The sequence below is a fragment of the Globicephala melas genome, chromosome 12, assembly GCF_963455315.2.
Source record: "Globicephala melas chromosome 12, mGloMel1.2, whole genome shotgun sequence".
NCBI classification, from domain to species: Eukaryota; Metazoa; Chordata; class Mammalia; order Artiodactyla; family Delphinidae; genus Globicephala; species Globicephala melas.
In genome coordinates, this window is record NC_083325.1 from 28,412,868 (window position 1) to 28,427,744 (window position 14,877).

General features: G+C 34.6%; 1 protein-coding gene across 8 annotated transcripts in view; it reads left to right on the forward strand.

Annotated features, from left to right (window-relative positions):
* EXOC6B (exocyst complex component 6B) overlaps positions 1 to 14,877 on the forward strand; it is a 708,873-nt gene that overhangs the window by 278,727 nt on the left and 415,269 nt on the right. The gene's annotated exons all lie outside the window — the stretch shown is intronic.

Below are 14,877 nucleotides of genomic sequence, written 5' to 3' on the forward strand. Positions count from 1 at the left end.
TTTTATTTGAGCCCTCTCACTTTTTTTCTTGCTTAGTCTAAAAGCTTGTCAATTTTGTTTATCTTGTTAAAGAACCATCTCTTAGTTTCATTGATCTTTTCTATTGTCTTTTTAGTCTCTATTTCATTTATTTCTGCACTGATCTTATTATTTTCTTCCTTCTACTAACTTTGGGCTTTGTTTGTTCTTCTTTTTTTAGTTCCTTAAAGTGTAAAGTTAGATTTCTCTTGTTTCTTGAAGTAGTCCTGTGTTGCTGTTGACTTCCTTCTAAGAACTACATTTGCTGCACCCCACAGATTTTAGTATGTAATATTTCTGTTTTCACTTGTCTCTACGTATTTTTTGATTTTACTTTTGATTTCGTCAGTGACCCACTGGTTGTTTAGTAGCATGTTGTTTAATTTCCACATTTTTGTGGGTTTTTTTTTTTTCAGTTTTCCTCTTGTAATTGATTTCTATTTTCATAGCTTTGTGGCCAGAAAAGATGCTTCATATAATTTTGGTCGTCTTAAATTTATTGAGACTTGATTTTTGGCCTAACAAGTGATTTATCCTGGAGAATGTTCCATGTGCACTTGAGAAGAATGTGTATTCTGCTTCTTTTAGATGGAGTACTCTGTATAAATCTGTTAATTCCATCGGATCTAATATGTCATTTAAGGCTGATGTTTTCTTATTGGTTTTCTGTCTGGATGGTGTATCTATTGCTATAAGTGGGGTGTCAGTGTCCCCTACTATTATTGTATTGCTATTAATTTTCTCTTTAAGTTCGTTAATATTTGCTTTATATATCTTGGTACTCCTGTGTTGGGTGCATACATATTTTAAGTGTTGTTTCTGTAGTGTAGTGGTTATCACATTTGCCTCGCACATATTTATAAACGTTATATCTTCTTGCTGTATGAACCCCCTTATTGTTATGTAGTGCTTCTTTTTGTTTTTTATTACAGTCTTTGTTTTAGAGGCCATTTTGTCTCATATGAGTATAGCTATACCAGCTTTCTTTTCATTTCCATTTGCATGGAATGTGTTTTTCCATCCTTTTACATCCAGTCTGTTTATGTCCTTACTTATGAAGTGAGTCTTTTATAGGCAGCATGTAGATGGGTCTTGTTTTTTATTTTTTAATCTATTCAGCCACTCTGTCTTTTGATTGGAGAATTTAGTCCATTTATGTTTAAAGTAATTATTGATAGGTATGTACTTATTGCCATTCTGTGATTTGTTTTCTAGCTATTTTTATAGTTTCTCTGTTTCTTTTTCTCTCTTCCCTTGTGGTTTGTTGATTTTCTTTAGTGCTTTGTTTAGATTCCTTTCTCATTTTCATTTGTGTATTTACTCTAAGTTTTTTCTTTGTAGTTATCAGGTTCACATGTATCATCCCATGTATATCAGGTTCACATGTGTCATCCCATGTATATAACAGTCTATTTTAAGTTGATAGCAACTTAACTTTGAGCACATTCCACAATTCTACATTTTTTACTATCCCACTACATTTTATGTTTTTGATGTCACATTTAACATCTTTTTATTTTATGTTCCCTTAGCAAATTATTGTATTTTTAGCTAATTTTATTTCTTTTGTCTTTTAAACTTCATGGTAGCATTATAAGTGATTGATCTGCTACCTTCTTATTTACCTTTTCCTGTGAGATGTGAATTTTCTTATGTTTTCTCCTTATTAATTAGTGCCATTTTTTTTTCAACTTAGGGAATTCCCTGTAACATTTCTTATAAGTCCAGTTTAGTGGTGATAAACTTCTTTAGCTTTTGCTTATTTGGAAAACTCTTTATCTCTCCTTTAATTCTGAGTGATAACGTTGCTGGGTAGAGAATTATTGGTTGGAAAATTTTTCCTTTCAGTAATTTGAATATGTCATGCCATTCACTTATGGCCTGCAAAGTTTCTTCTGAGAAATCTGCTGAAAGCCTTATGAGGTTTTCTTTCTATGTAATATGTTGCTTTTCTCTCATTGCTGTTAAGATTCTCTCTTAGTCCTTACTTTTACCATTTTAATTATAATGTGTCTTGGTGTGGTTCTCTTTGGTTTTGCCTTACTTGGAACTCTTTTGGACCTGGATGTCTGTTTCCTTCCCCAGATTAGGGAAGTTTTCAGCTATTACTTTTTCAAATAATTTTTCTGACCCTTTCTCTTCTTTTTGCCTTCTGGGGCTTCTATAATGTGAATGTTTTTCTGCTTGATGCTGTCTCAGAGGTCCCTTAGGTATATTCACTTAAAAAATTTTTTTTTCTTTTTGCTGCTTTTTCTAGGTGGTTTCCATGCTTTTCTTCCAGCTCATTGATTCATTCTTCTTCATCCAATCTGCTGTTGAACCCCTCAAGTGTATATTTCAGTTGAGTTATAACTGCTGTTTGGTACTTTCATATATTTTCTATCTTTTTGTTAAGGATATCACAGTGTTCATTCATTCCTCTCCTGAGTTTGGTAAGTATGTTTATAACCATTACTTTAAACTGTTAATCAGGTTGATTGTTTATCTCCATTTCATTAAGGTCTTTTTCTGGGCATCTTTCTTACTTTTTCGTTTGGAATATGTTCCTTTGTCTCCTCATTTTGCCTGGCTCTCTGTGTTTGTCTATATGTTATTAGGTGAAACAGCTGTCTCTCTCAGTCTTAAAGGAGTGTTCTTGTATAAGGTATGATCCTTGGGGCCTAGAAGCACAGTCTTCCCTGGCCACCAGAGCCAGGTGCTCAAGGGTTGTCCCTCATGTGGGCTGCACCTGCCCTCCAGCTGTGGTGGGACCTCAGCTGCTTCATGGGGAGGATGGGGAGTGGTGCACTTGGCCGGCCTGGTTTTGATGTTGGAAATCTGTTTCGAATCTTTATGTCATACTGTGGTATATGCAGATGTTATTGCTTTTCTCTACATGTCTAGACAGAACTTAAAAAATATTTTTAGAAGTAGTGAACATTTTAGCTTGAGAATATATTAGATTTTTCTGAAATATTATTTTTGAAATATTGGAACACATAGTACAAAGAACCACTTAAGGTGATATATTATTTGTGAGAAAGGGGACAGTAATACCTTCTAAGGGTAGGGTTGTTGTGAGGATTGACTGAAGTAATTTATATGATGCTTCTGTCATAGTGCTTGGCACATACAATGCTACCAGTATATAATAGTTATTATTATGGCATTCTGACTGTGTGCTTTTTTTGGAATAAAGGTGAAATATATCTTGATGTAGTTTTTGATGATGTATATTTACATGGAGTGGTGACTACAATCTACTGTAAACAAAAAATCTACTGAAATAAAGCAGTATTGAGTAAGAAATAGCTTGAAGAAGCAGGACCTATGATTTCTTCTTTGTTTCTAGGTTACTTCAGAGCTTCTGTATTCTTAGAACACTTCATTGGTGTCATATTTCTGGCACATATCTCTCTTAATTTGTTTACATACTGTTAGTGACCAGTGGTCACTGTGTTATCCACAAAACTCTTAATAGAGTATGGATCAAATAAATGTTTGTTGAACAAATGATCCATGTCAGGTTTAACTCTTAAGATTTTGGTGTCTTTTTTGAAATATGTAATTAACACGATGGAAGTGCTAAGTTAAATACAAATGTCATGTGTTTAATATAAAGCCTTCTGAGATGTCTTTTTGATTATGGTACTTTACTAATTTTGAGGTAACAAGTTGTATTTGTTTGCTAGAGCTGCCATACCAGAATACCACAGTTTGCATGGCTTAAACAACAGAAATTTGTTTTCTCATAGTTCTGGAGGGTGATACTCTCAAGATCAAATTGCCAGCAGGGTTGGTTTATCCTCAGGCCTTTCCTCTTGGCTTGCAAATGGCTACCTTCTTGCTGTGTCCTCACATGGCTTTTTCTCTGCTTGCACGCCCCAAGTGTGTCTTCCTCTTCTTATAGGGACATCAGTCCTATTGTATTAGGGTCCCACCCTTATGACTTTATGTTACTTTAATTACCTCCTTAAAGGCCCTATTTTCAAATGCAGTCACTATGGGGGTTAGGGCTTCAATATATGAATTTTGGGGGAGACACAATTCAGTCCATAATAAGGTGATTGTAAAAAAAACACAAGATTTGTCTATAGAAAGTGTAAGTTCTGTCAGCTTTTGTGCTGTTGGAGGAAGTCCTATAATTTCTCTAAGCATCTCTTTTCTCACCTATAAAATAGTGACAATAATTAATTAATGTCAAATTGCTTATGTAAAATTTTGGTTATGATATTTGATCCAAATTTCAAATTGTTTATTGCCGTACTTTCTATTGACGGGAAGGTAACAAAATGGGTTATTTCTCAACAAGTTAAAGTGAAATAAAAGATGCCGTTAGGACTTTAGAGTTTAAATTAGAGGTTGTATATTGGCAGCCCATGGGCCAGAAACAGCTTACAGAATGGTTGTTGGCTTGTACAGTGCTTAAAAGTTTTAAAATTAGTTTCAAACTTTTAAAAGTTAGTTGAATTCACATAAAAAAATCTGTATTTCCAACCTAGTCTCTTTCTAAGCATGGTAGTAATATACTAGTCCTGAGCTTCAAGGTTGCTACCAAGGATATGGTTTTTCCACTAAGCCACAATCCCGGTTGTGTCTGCACATTGGATATTGCCATTTATTATCATATTTGTGCAGTTGTTGAGGGAAATATTACTTTTACTGAGTGTGTATTAAAAAATGTCAAAACGGAAGATACACTGGCAGGACCACATGTTTGGAAAAAAAAGATGAGAATATACTCCATTGTAAAAATAAGTAGTAGTCCTAGATATTTCATATACAAAGTATGTCTGTTAAAAGAATACAGTTTAATATGCTGGCCTGCTTTGCTGGTTCCCTGTACCCGCTGACCCCTGTCTCCTTTGAGTTTTCCATTTCTATTCTTTCTTTTTTTTTTTTTTTTTTTTGCGGTATGTGGGCCTCTCACTGTTGTGGCCTCTCCCGTTGCGGAGCACAGGCTCCGGACGCGCAGGCTCAACAGCCATGGCTCACGGGCCCAGCCGCTCCGCGGCATGTGGGATCTTCCTGGACTGGGGCACGAAGGCGCGTCCCCTGCATCGGCAGGTGGACTCTCAACCACTGTGCCACCAGGGAAGCCCTCCATTTCGATTCTTGATGAAAGCTGGTCTATTAAGGATAAATGTAGTCAAATGAAAAGTAGGTACCTGTATTTATAACCAAATGGCAATAAAGACAATTGAAAAAGTTGAATGAAAACATTATGACATGCTTAGATATTCTGTTTTGCTTTTCTTATTCCTATTTTTTGATCTTTTGGGTCTGTCCATTGGCAGAGATTTATTATGGCTCTCATTGATTTAAGATCTTTAAAAATTTTTCATTTTCTGATAGTATAAAGTTCTTGTTTTGAAATTATTTGCCTTAATTATAAAAGTCTACTTGCCTTTTCAGGTCTTCTGGAATTTCTCCTTTATGTGCTCATTGCTTATTCAACTACCACCTTCACTCTGTGCTAAGTTGCTAATAACCCCAACTAGGGAATGTACTCCCCCACCACTCCTTGTCTAAAATATCAAATTCTACTTTTCCCTGAGGACTAGGTCAATCTCACCTCTTCTGTAACATCCTCTTCTTACTTATTTATAAGAATTTTTAATTACAGTATAAGTGACATATAACATATTAGTTTTGGGTATACAATGTAATGATTTGATATTTCTGTGTATTGCAAAATGATCACCACAGTAAGTCTAGTTAATCTATCACCATACATAGTTGCAATTTTTTTTTTCTTTGGTGATCAGAACTTTTAAGATCTACTCTCTTAACAACTTTCAAGTATATAATACATTATTATTAACTATAGTTGCCATGCTGTACATTACATGCCATGACATTTATTTTATCATTGGAAATCTGTACCTTTTGACCTCTTTAACTCATCTTGCCCATGCCCAACTCCCACCTCTTGAGTAATATCTTCTTTTAAAAAGCTTTTTTAAAAGAAATTTTCAATCTTTAGAAAACTTACCAGAGTGGTAAGATGAACATACATATACCTTCACTTAAATACTTATTAGATTTGGAGATTTTTCTCTCAAAAAATTGATTTTGAAAGTCAATTTTATTCTCCACCCTCTCCCACTGCCCCAGCTAAAGTTGAATCATTTGAAAGAAAGTGGCATATTTCATCCATCATATTTGAACTCTCAATACAGAAACTTCTAGTTTTCTGAGAATGATATCCTTCCACATAACCACAATACAATGGTCACACTCAGGAATTTTAATTTTGATATAATACTACCACTTAATATGTCACTTGTATACAAATTTACCCATAATGTCCTTTACAGCAGTTTTTTTCCTTTTATTTTTTCCTGCAACCACATCTAGACAAGTATCACACATTGCATTTAATTTTTATGTTTATTTATTCTCCTTTAATATCCCTTTATTTAGGCATATCTGGTGCGTCCTCATGATTAGATTCAGGTTAATCATTTTTGGCAGGAATATAACAAAAGTAGTATTATGTTCTTTTCAGTGCATCATATCAGGATGTACACAATTGGTTAAGGTGGTGTCTACCACATTTCTTCACTGTAAAGGTGCCTTTCCTCCTTTGTAATTAATAAGTGATCTATAGAGTGATACTTTTAGATCATGCAGCTATCCTGTTCCCTGTTTTTCACCTGTTGGTTTAGAATTCATTGATATTTTTTTCCTGAATCATATGTTACTGTGGTGATTATAAAAATAGTGATTTTTCTATCTTTATCATTTCATTCACATTGATTAGTTGACATTATTCTTTAAAGAACTTTACTTTTCTCCCTTTTTTGTGTGTGTGTCATTGTTGTCACATATATTCTTTTTTATATACAAGGGTTATAGTCCATTCTTGTCTTTCATTTTGATTCTCCAGTTCTTCCAAATTTGGCTAGTGGGAGTCTCATCCATTGTCTTCATCAGTTTTTGAGCACTGCCTTTTTTTTCTGGCACAAGATATTCCTGGTCTACTCCAGGTTTTGCCCCAGCCCCCAGTATTAGCTATTTTGTCAAAGAGTTCTTGTTCCTTTTACTGGATAGTGATATTTAGAGACTGAGATGTGGGCATTAGGTATGCTCCTTTTGTGGACAGAGCTAAGAAATACACATGCTATACCAACATAGGCATTTTTATAAATTGTGAGTTAAACCTGATGCTTCTAATTTAAACCTGATATCATAGTTCTTCCTCTTCTTCTATTCCATATTTGTATCTCTGAGAATCCTGGTTCCCAGAGTATTAATATATTTACTCATTTGCCTAATCATATAACACAAAATAGTTTCAGAATTTCTATGCATGTGTCACTAAAAGCAGTAAACTTATTAAGTTCAAGATTTCTTTGCAGTTCTTCTCATCTTACAATACAGTAGAGCTATATAGTTCAGAGTATTTTGTTCAGATGTTTCTTGGCTATTTTATTTTCTCGTGTGTGATTGTTACCAAATTTATATATTCTTAGGTTCATTTGTTTCTTTTGTGTTATTTTTGGGGTTCCCCATCCTTATTAATTTTTTTGACTATGTAAAATATGAACATGGTTCAAAAGGCAGAATTATGTAAGAAGATATGTTCAGTGAAATCCCATTTTCCTCTTTATCTCTCCCTTCCTGATCCTACCCACCCTTTGTAAATAATCAGTATTTTGAGTTTGTGTGTGTTTGTGGTGTGTGTACTTACCCTTTCTCATACCTTACACAACATTAATAGCATCATACATATATATTTTTTGTACTTTGTTTTTTCACTTGAAAATATATCCTGAAAATAGTAATATTCATATCACTTCATAGAAATCATTCTCATTCTATTTTTATTGCCAAATTGTACTCTATTATTTGAATGAACCATAGTTTATTCAGCCAATTTCTTATAGGTAGGCATTTAATGATTTCCAGTCTTTTCCTGTGAAAGTGTAGTGTCTCTACTACATAGCTATTTGAATTAGCTTAACAAAATACCGACAAAATCAAGTAATGGCTGGGTGCTGAACAAATTAAATATTGCTGTGAAAATGCAAAATGGTACAGTCAGTTTGGAAAACAGCCTGTTAGTGTATTATAAAGGTGAACATACACTTACCATATGACCCCAGCGGTCTCACTCCTAGGAATTTACCCATTATATTCACACAATAACCTCTACCTGAATGTTTGTAGCAACTTTATTCATACATTGCCAGAAAGTAGAAGCAACCCAAGTGTCCTCCAATGAGTGAAGGGATAAATGAACGGTGGTATATCCATAATTAGAGTATCACTCTGAAATAAAAAGAAGTGAACTATAGATACATGAAACAGCATAAATGAATCTCAAATGCATTATGCTAAATGAAAGAAGCAAGATTCAAATGCTACATATGGTATGAGTCTATTTATATGACATTCTTGAAAAGGCAAAACTCTAGGGACATAAAATGGATCAGTGTTTGTCAAGGGCTGAGCATTAGGGAACAATTTGACTACAAAGGGGCATGAGGGAAATTTTGGGGGTGGTGGAACCCTTTTTTAAAATCTAGATTGTGATAGTGATTACAGGACTATATGGATTTTTTTAGAACATACAGAGTTGTTCACTAGAAAGGATGGGTTTTACTCTATGTAAAACACCTTAAAACTTAAAAAAAGTTTCATAATAAACCCCAAAACCTGAGAATTGTTTTCCATATAGTTGGAGATGTTTCTTCAGGGTAGGTTTCTAGATTGTTGATTCAAGGGGTAAATGCATATGTAGTTTTGTTAATGTCAAATTGTGCTCCATAGAGGTTGTAACATTTTCTATACCTCCACCCTACCAGCAATGTATGAGGTGCCTATTTTCTTATAGCTTCCTTGAGACCATTTTGTTAAGTTACTGAATTTTTCCAGTTGCATAAATGAGAAATGGTATAGTTTGAGTTTGCATTCCTTTTACTGTGGGTGAAATGTAGTATCTGATAAGTTTGAGGGCTATTTGTATCTTTTTTCCCCAAAAAACTATCTGCTCTTTTTTTTTGCCCATTTTTTTCTGATGATTTTGGGTTTTTTTCCCTTCAATTTTTATGATTTCCTTATATATTAGGGATATTAGTTCTTTATCTATAATATTATACTATTTTCTTCTACCTACTTTTGATCACCTTAACTTTTCCTTCTCTTAGAACTTTTTATATTTAATACCATATTCGTGCTAAATTTCCTTTTTGCCTAATAGTTTAGACTTTCTTAGCATATAGTAGACCATTGTTAAATAAAGACCAGTTGAATTTTTATTTCCTAAGTGTTCAGGTTCAAGCAGAGAATTCTTGAGGGACCCTCATTTAATTTCGGCCACAAGGTTTTTTGCAATGTCTCAGTAAGGAGAAATGCCGATATATTTCCTGATTTCTTCTGTTTAGTGCAAGTACTTGAGTAAATTAAGTGGTAATCTACTGAGGGATTTCTCAGGAAGAATTCTAATAATTTGTGAGAAGCTCAATAGAAAAATACTGTACTTTCCAGGATAGGGCTCTGGTCAGGGTATTCTTATATGTTTAAAAGCTTGGAAAATTTTTTATACTTTAGCCAATTCTAGTCACTTAGAATCCTGTGCCTTCTAGTTTGTGTGTCTGTGGTGTTTAGTCCAGCTTTATTAAAGCTTATGTCCAAATGAATTCTACCCTTCTTTTCTCTGAAATTTGTAAGTCAAGTAGTTCAGAAAAGTACACTGGTAAAAAATGTTTGACGGGTATTTCCTGGCTTCCAAGCATAATATGGGCAGTCAAATTTGATCCTCTGAAATCAGAGGCAATGCCCCTTTAGCTAATCATTTGTTGTTTTCTCCTTTGAGAAAAATGCCAGGTGTATTTTAATGACTTGAGATCCAACTAATTTTCAGAGATAGGCACCAAGTCCCTAGATTCATTTACCAATACCAAGAAACCAAAATACCAAAATACTGTTTTAAGTGGTAATCAAAAGTATTTTCAAGATGGAGAATGATTCAAATAATTAGTGAGAAGCATATCTAAATTCCTTGTGAACTTCTATCATACTCTTTTTGGAAGATCCACCTACTTTAAAAGGATTCGTAAGAGAAAAATAAATGGCCTCTGTGTGTGTGTGTTTGTGTGTCAGTATCTCCTCGGATAGCTGAGTGAACAACAGAACTAGAGCACCCTAATGCATTTCTGTTTTCATGTACTGTCTTTATCAGCAGCCTAGGTAAATCTCTCTTAGTACATTTGCTACTCTTCTTGAGTGGAAAGAGACAAGTGGTGGTTTCTTGTACTTTATTCCCCTTTTCTAATGATGTGCTTACCCAGTAGTAAAGCAGGTAGATTTACCAGGTTGTTAGTGAGCCTTTAAAGGTAGTGGAAAGAACTAACTTCTAACTCCTTTTTTTTGGAAAATAAATATTAAATGAGTGTATCTGTTAAAACTTGAATGTCATTATTTTAAAATCAAAATCTCCTTTTTTAAAAAAATTAACATTTTCCTTATCATATATGAGACGAACTTACCCACTAACCTTTCCATTTTCAGAAACTTCCTTTGACTTGAACTAAGATGTATTAGAAAAGAAGAAAAACATATAAAAATCAGATCCTGATGTTTTGCAAGAATTTTCATAATCAGAAATACTCATGTTTCTTTTCTTCTTGACATCTAATATTCCCGTTTTTCCTCTGAATCTTTATATCTTCTCTAATGTATATTGTGTACAGAGGTTCAAAAGACTGTTTTTTTTCAGGGTGCTTTTCATTAGTTCTATTTATAAATTTACTTTTCTTACTTTGCAGCATCCTCTGTCCGGACTCTTTTTGCCATCTATTTAGTGGCATCATGTGATAGCTGGTATATTGACGGATGTAATGCTATTTAACAGCAAATAGTCTATAGACAATAATTAGGGAGTATTTCTTTGACTGAAGCTGTTAATATTTATCATAGAAATATAAGGTTGAAACAGACAGATTAGCCATATATATTGGTATCTAACAGTACACAATCTCTAGTGGGTATGTGAATGTTTAATTGTCGAACGTAGTTGTTGCCTCCATGACATCTGCCTATGGATGTTGTAGGACAGTCACCTGTAAATTCTTTTAACAGCTTATTGTTATCTGTTATTTTAAAATATATCAAAGTTCTTTTAATTTATATAATATTATAATGCGCTCTCAGGCATAGATTTCTTAGGTACATAATCTAAAATTTTACCTACTATTTGCTCCTCCCTGAAAATAAAGAGGTTTGAGCTGGCAGAAGGTGCTCCATTCAGAAACCATATAGGGAATTAGGCAGCTGCTGTCCTTGGTGATGAAATCATTTCATGTGAATTCTTAAGGAAAACAACTAGTTAAAAAAGCAGGATAATCTTAAGTGTATTGTTTGTGGCTACTGTTGGTATGAAGATAGATCTATCTGAACTAGAAAAATACAGACTCCAGTATCTTAATGTCTTGAGTTCCTGACTGCCATGCAGAGGAAATGTTTAACTATTTTAATCATGTTTCTGTATCTCAGAAAGAAAGCCCTTATGAGAGGAAATGACAATGTCCTACCACAAAGTTATCTCTTATCAGTTATAGTCTCAGTCGATAATGATTTGTCAAACTTGGACATGTGTAAAATGCAAGGGCTGTGTTATTTACTTTGGAAAGGAAAAATTAGATGAAGCTGATAAAGACGGAGTCATGGCTTTTGTTAGGAGACAGAAACCATTAGAGGCAGTCATTGTTAGCTTAGGAAAGTGTCCTTGGACCCCTCCCTCTGCCCCAGCTGAAACCTAAACCTGCTTGGATCATTCTTTGCAACCTGAGGGGAGGCAGGGGCAATGGAGAAGAATGAAGACAGCTCTGACAGAGATTTAGCATTTTTTAAATAGGGAGCAAAATGTGGACCTTGAAATAGACTATTTATGTGAGTTAGGAAACATTGCCTTTTGTTCTAGTACTCCTTCCCCACTCCCATTTATTTAGGTTTTTGAAAGTTCATTTCTTATCCTTTCAAACGTGTAGCATTCCTTCACGTACAGTGTATGTTGCTCTCCTCCTTCCACCTTTCTGAAGATGTAAGTGATTCTTTTTCATTAGTGGAAGCAGAGAAAACACATCTAGCTCAAAGCAACATGAGTCAGTGCATGCTTTACATACCTTTCTTCTCACAGCACTCTTCTGGGTTCCTCACAGTGTTCCTAGTGTTCCTCACAGAAGGGAGCATGGAGGAAAAATGATTTCTAAACAGTAGGCTATTTGGAGGGTGGAAATAAAGTTTGCCCCATTCTGCTCCTTCTTGTCTAGATTTCTGTGTACCACTTTCAAAGCAGGAAAGCATGTGCTGCTTAGGAGGACTTAACTGGATTATGATTTCAGAGGCTAAGAAATAGCAGAGCCAGTACTTCCAGGTCAGAGTACTTTAAACAGTTTGAAGCTGAATATGATGATGTCAAGACAGCCTCATAGAAAATAGGTTTGATAAATATTTGGCGGAGATGACAGGAAAAGCCTTTGTCTCCTCTCTAATTATATTTATTTTTTATTTGGCCCAGATAAACCAGTCTTCTCAGAACATTAGTAAAGGGCCCCATTAGGTTATTTGTCACAGATTTCTGGGGAAACTGTCCCCTAATGTGGATGTTCATTCTGTAAGGATGGGTCTGACTTGTGAAAGGACCAAGGCTCTGTCTGAGCAATGGTTAGAAGCAGTTTCCTTTTGAATGAAACCAGGGCTCTGAGTTCAAAGCAAAACAAAATAAATAAACTGCATGAAGAAGAGCATATAAACAAAGTTGTGATGAAATTTGTTTAAAATTAGGTAAAGTTTTCTTAAACTTTTTTAAAGTATATATTTCTAAAAAATAACTTTATAATTGTTAATTCTAAATAAAGGGAAAAAGTTTCATTTTCTATACAGATCAAAAAAAATTTTTTTATGCATTTCTTTCTTGTCTTTTTTTATATGCACATGTAATTTTTAGGTAATTTAAATACTATTGTAAATATAATTTAATGGAAATTTTCTATTGTTTCTTCTTTTGAGATTGTTTTCCACTTAGCTCTAGTTTTCACTAGTAGGCTCTGGTTTTTTGGAAAAATAAAATAACTTTCCTTGAAATCTCCACTTCATAGAGGAGTGACTGTAAACGTGCTTTAATATTGTGGTCATTTCAAATAAGAATGCCTGAAATGATCACCTGCTGCCTCTTTTTGTGTTAAGATGAAAATGAGTATCCATTCTACTCTTAAAGTTAGAAATTTTACATGCTTTTTAGTCGTACTTTTCTTTACCTGCATGGTGCCCATCTGTCCATAAAATGTTTTTCTCAGTAATTTGGCAATGCTCACTAACTGTTTCTTTCTCTTTTTTCTTTTTGGCCGCACCACACGGCATGTGGGATCTTAGTTCCCCGACCAGGGATCGAACCCACGCCCCCTCCATTGGAAGCGTGGTGTCTTAAGCACTGGACCGCCAGGGAAGTCCAATGCTTATTAACTTTTCTAAATGCCTTTTTTTTTTTTTTTTAAAGGGAAACTACGCTTTGGCCATGGTGTAGGATCTTAAGCACCTTATCATCTTTGGATTCACAAAGAGTTTGTTTTGAGTGCTTACAGAGTGTACACTGTATAGAATGAGGTTCCCAAACATAGAGATTTAATCTCTACTCTCATGGATGCAAAGCAAATGAACAGAATAGTCAATAAACTTGAACCAATATATAGAGAGATGCGATGGTTTTGGAGGGAAGAGAAAGTAGGTATTGTACTGTTGAATTGCAGAATGAGTAGATTTCATTAGGAACAGCATCTTGATGAAGAATCTGTTACCTAAAGAAGATATGAGGCTTACTTTATGAAGTAAAGGAAACTGACCTTGTAATCATGAATCAGTCCAACCCAATTTAGATGTGCCTGCTGCCTATATTCTGATAAATGATACAGTTACTAGTGTTACAGTAAAAACTTCAGCTAGGTCTTTATTTTGACTACTGTATTTCTTTATGTGATTTTGTCCTTTTTGTTTTATTTTGTTTAATATTTGCTTTCAGTGTTTCCTTTTATTTTTGTTAAATTTCTATGGGTCAACTGGATAGTTTGATAGTTTTTTTTTTTCAGATGAGGAAATTGAGGTCAAAGTAAAGTGTGACTTATTCATCGTCACGATTGTAACAAATCAGTTTTAGCACTGTGACTATACTGCAGTTCTTACCTGATGTTTTTTGTTTTACTTTCTCTTTTGATGTCTAGGATTAATCTGTATGCATTGTTCATATTACAATTTTTTGATATTACTCTAGGTTTGGTTTTCCATTCATTATCTTACTTTTAAAAATATAGGGACTTCCCTGGTGGCGCAGTGGTTAAGACTCCGAGCTCCCAATGCAGGGGGCCCGGGTTCGATCCCTGGCCAGGGAACTAGATCCCACATGTGTACTGCAACTAAGGAGCCAGCGAGCCATAACTAAGGAGTCTGCAAACCACAACTAAGGAGCCCGCCGGCTGCAACTAAGACCTGGCACAACTAACTAACTAAAATTTAAAAAAAAAATCATCTCCCCCTCTTCCTGGCATATTTCTGTATTTTGATTGCATGCTGACTTAAATATTCACTGATTCTTATGCCCTTCAGAAGTTGCCTGGCAGGCCATTCAAGTGGCAAGTTTTGTTTTTGACCACTGAAACTTAGTTTTTTTATGTAGGGTACCATGTATCTAAGAAGACAAAGTCAAGTTAGCAAAGTCACATTTCCACCTTTTTCTTTTCCTTCTTTTTCCTGCAGCCTCCAAATTGTCTCTAAAAGCAGATGCAGGACCAGTTACACCTGTTTCTGTTCTGTGTCCCAACATTGGTGATATCCTCATTGCTTATTAATGCCATGGCTGAAATGCCAAAACTAGGTGTCTGG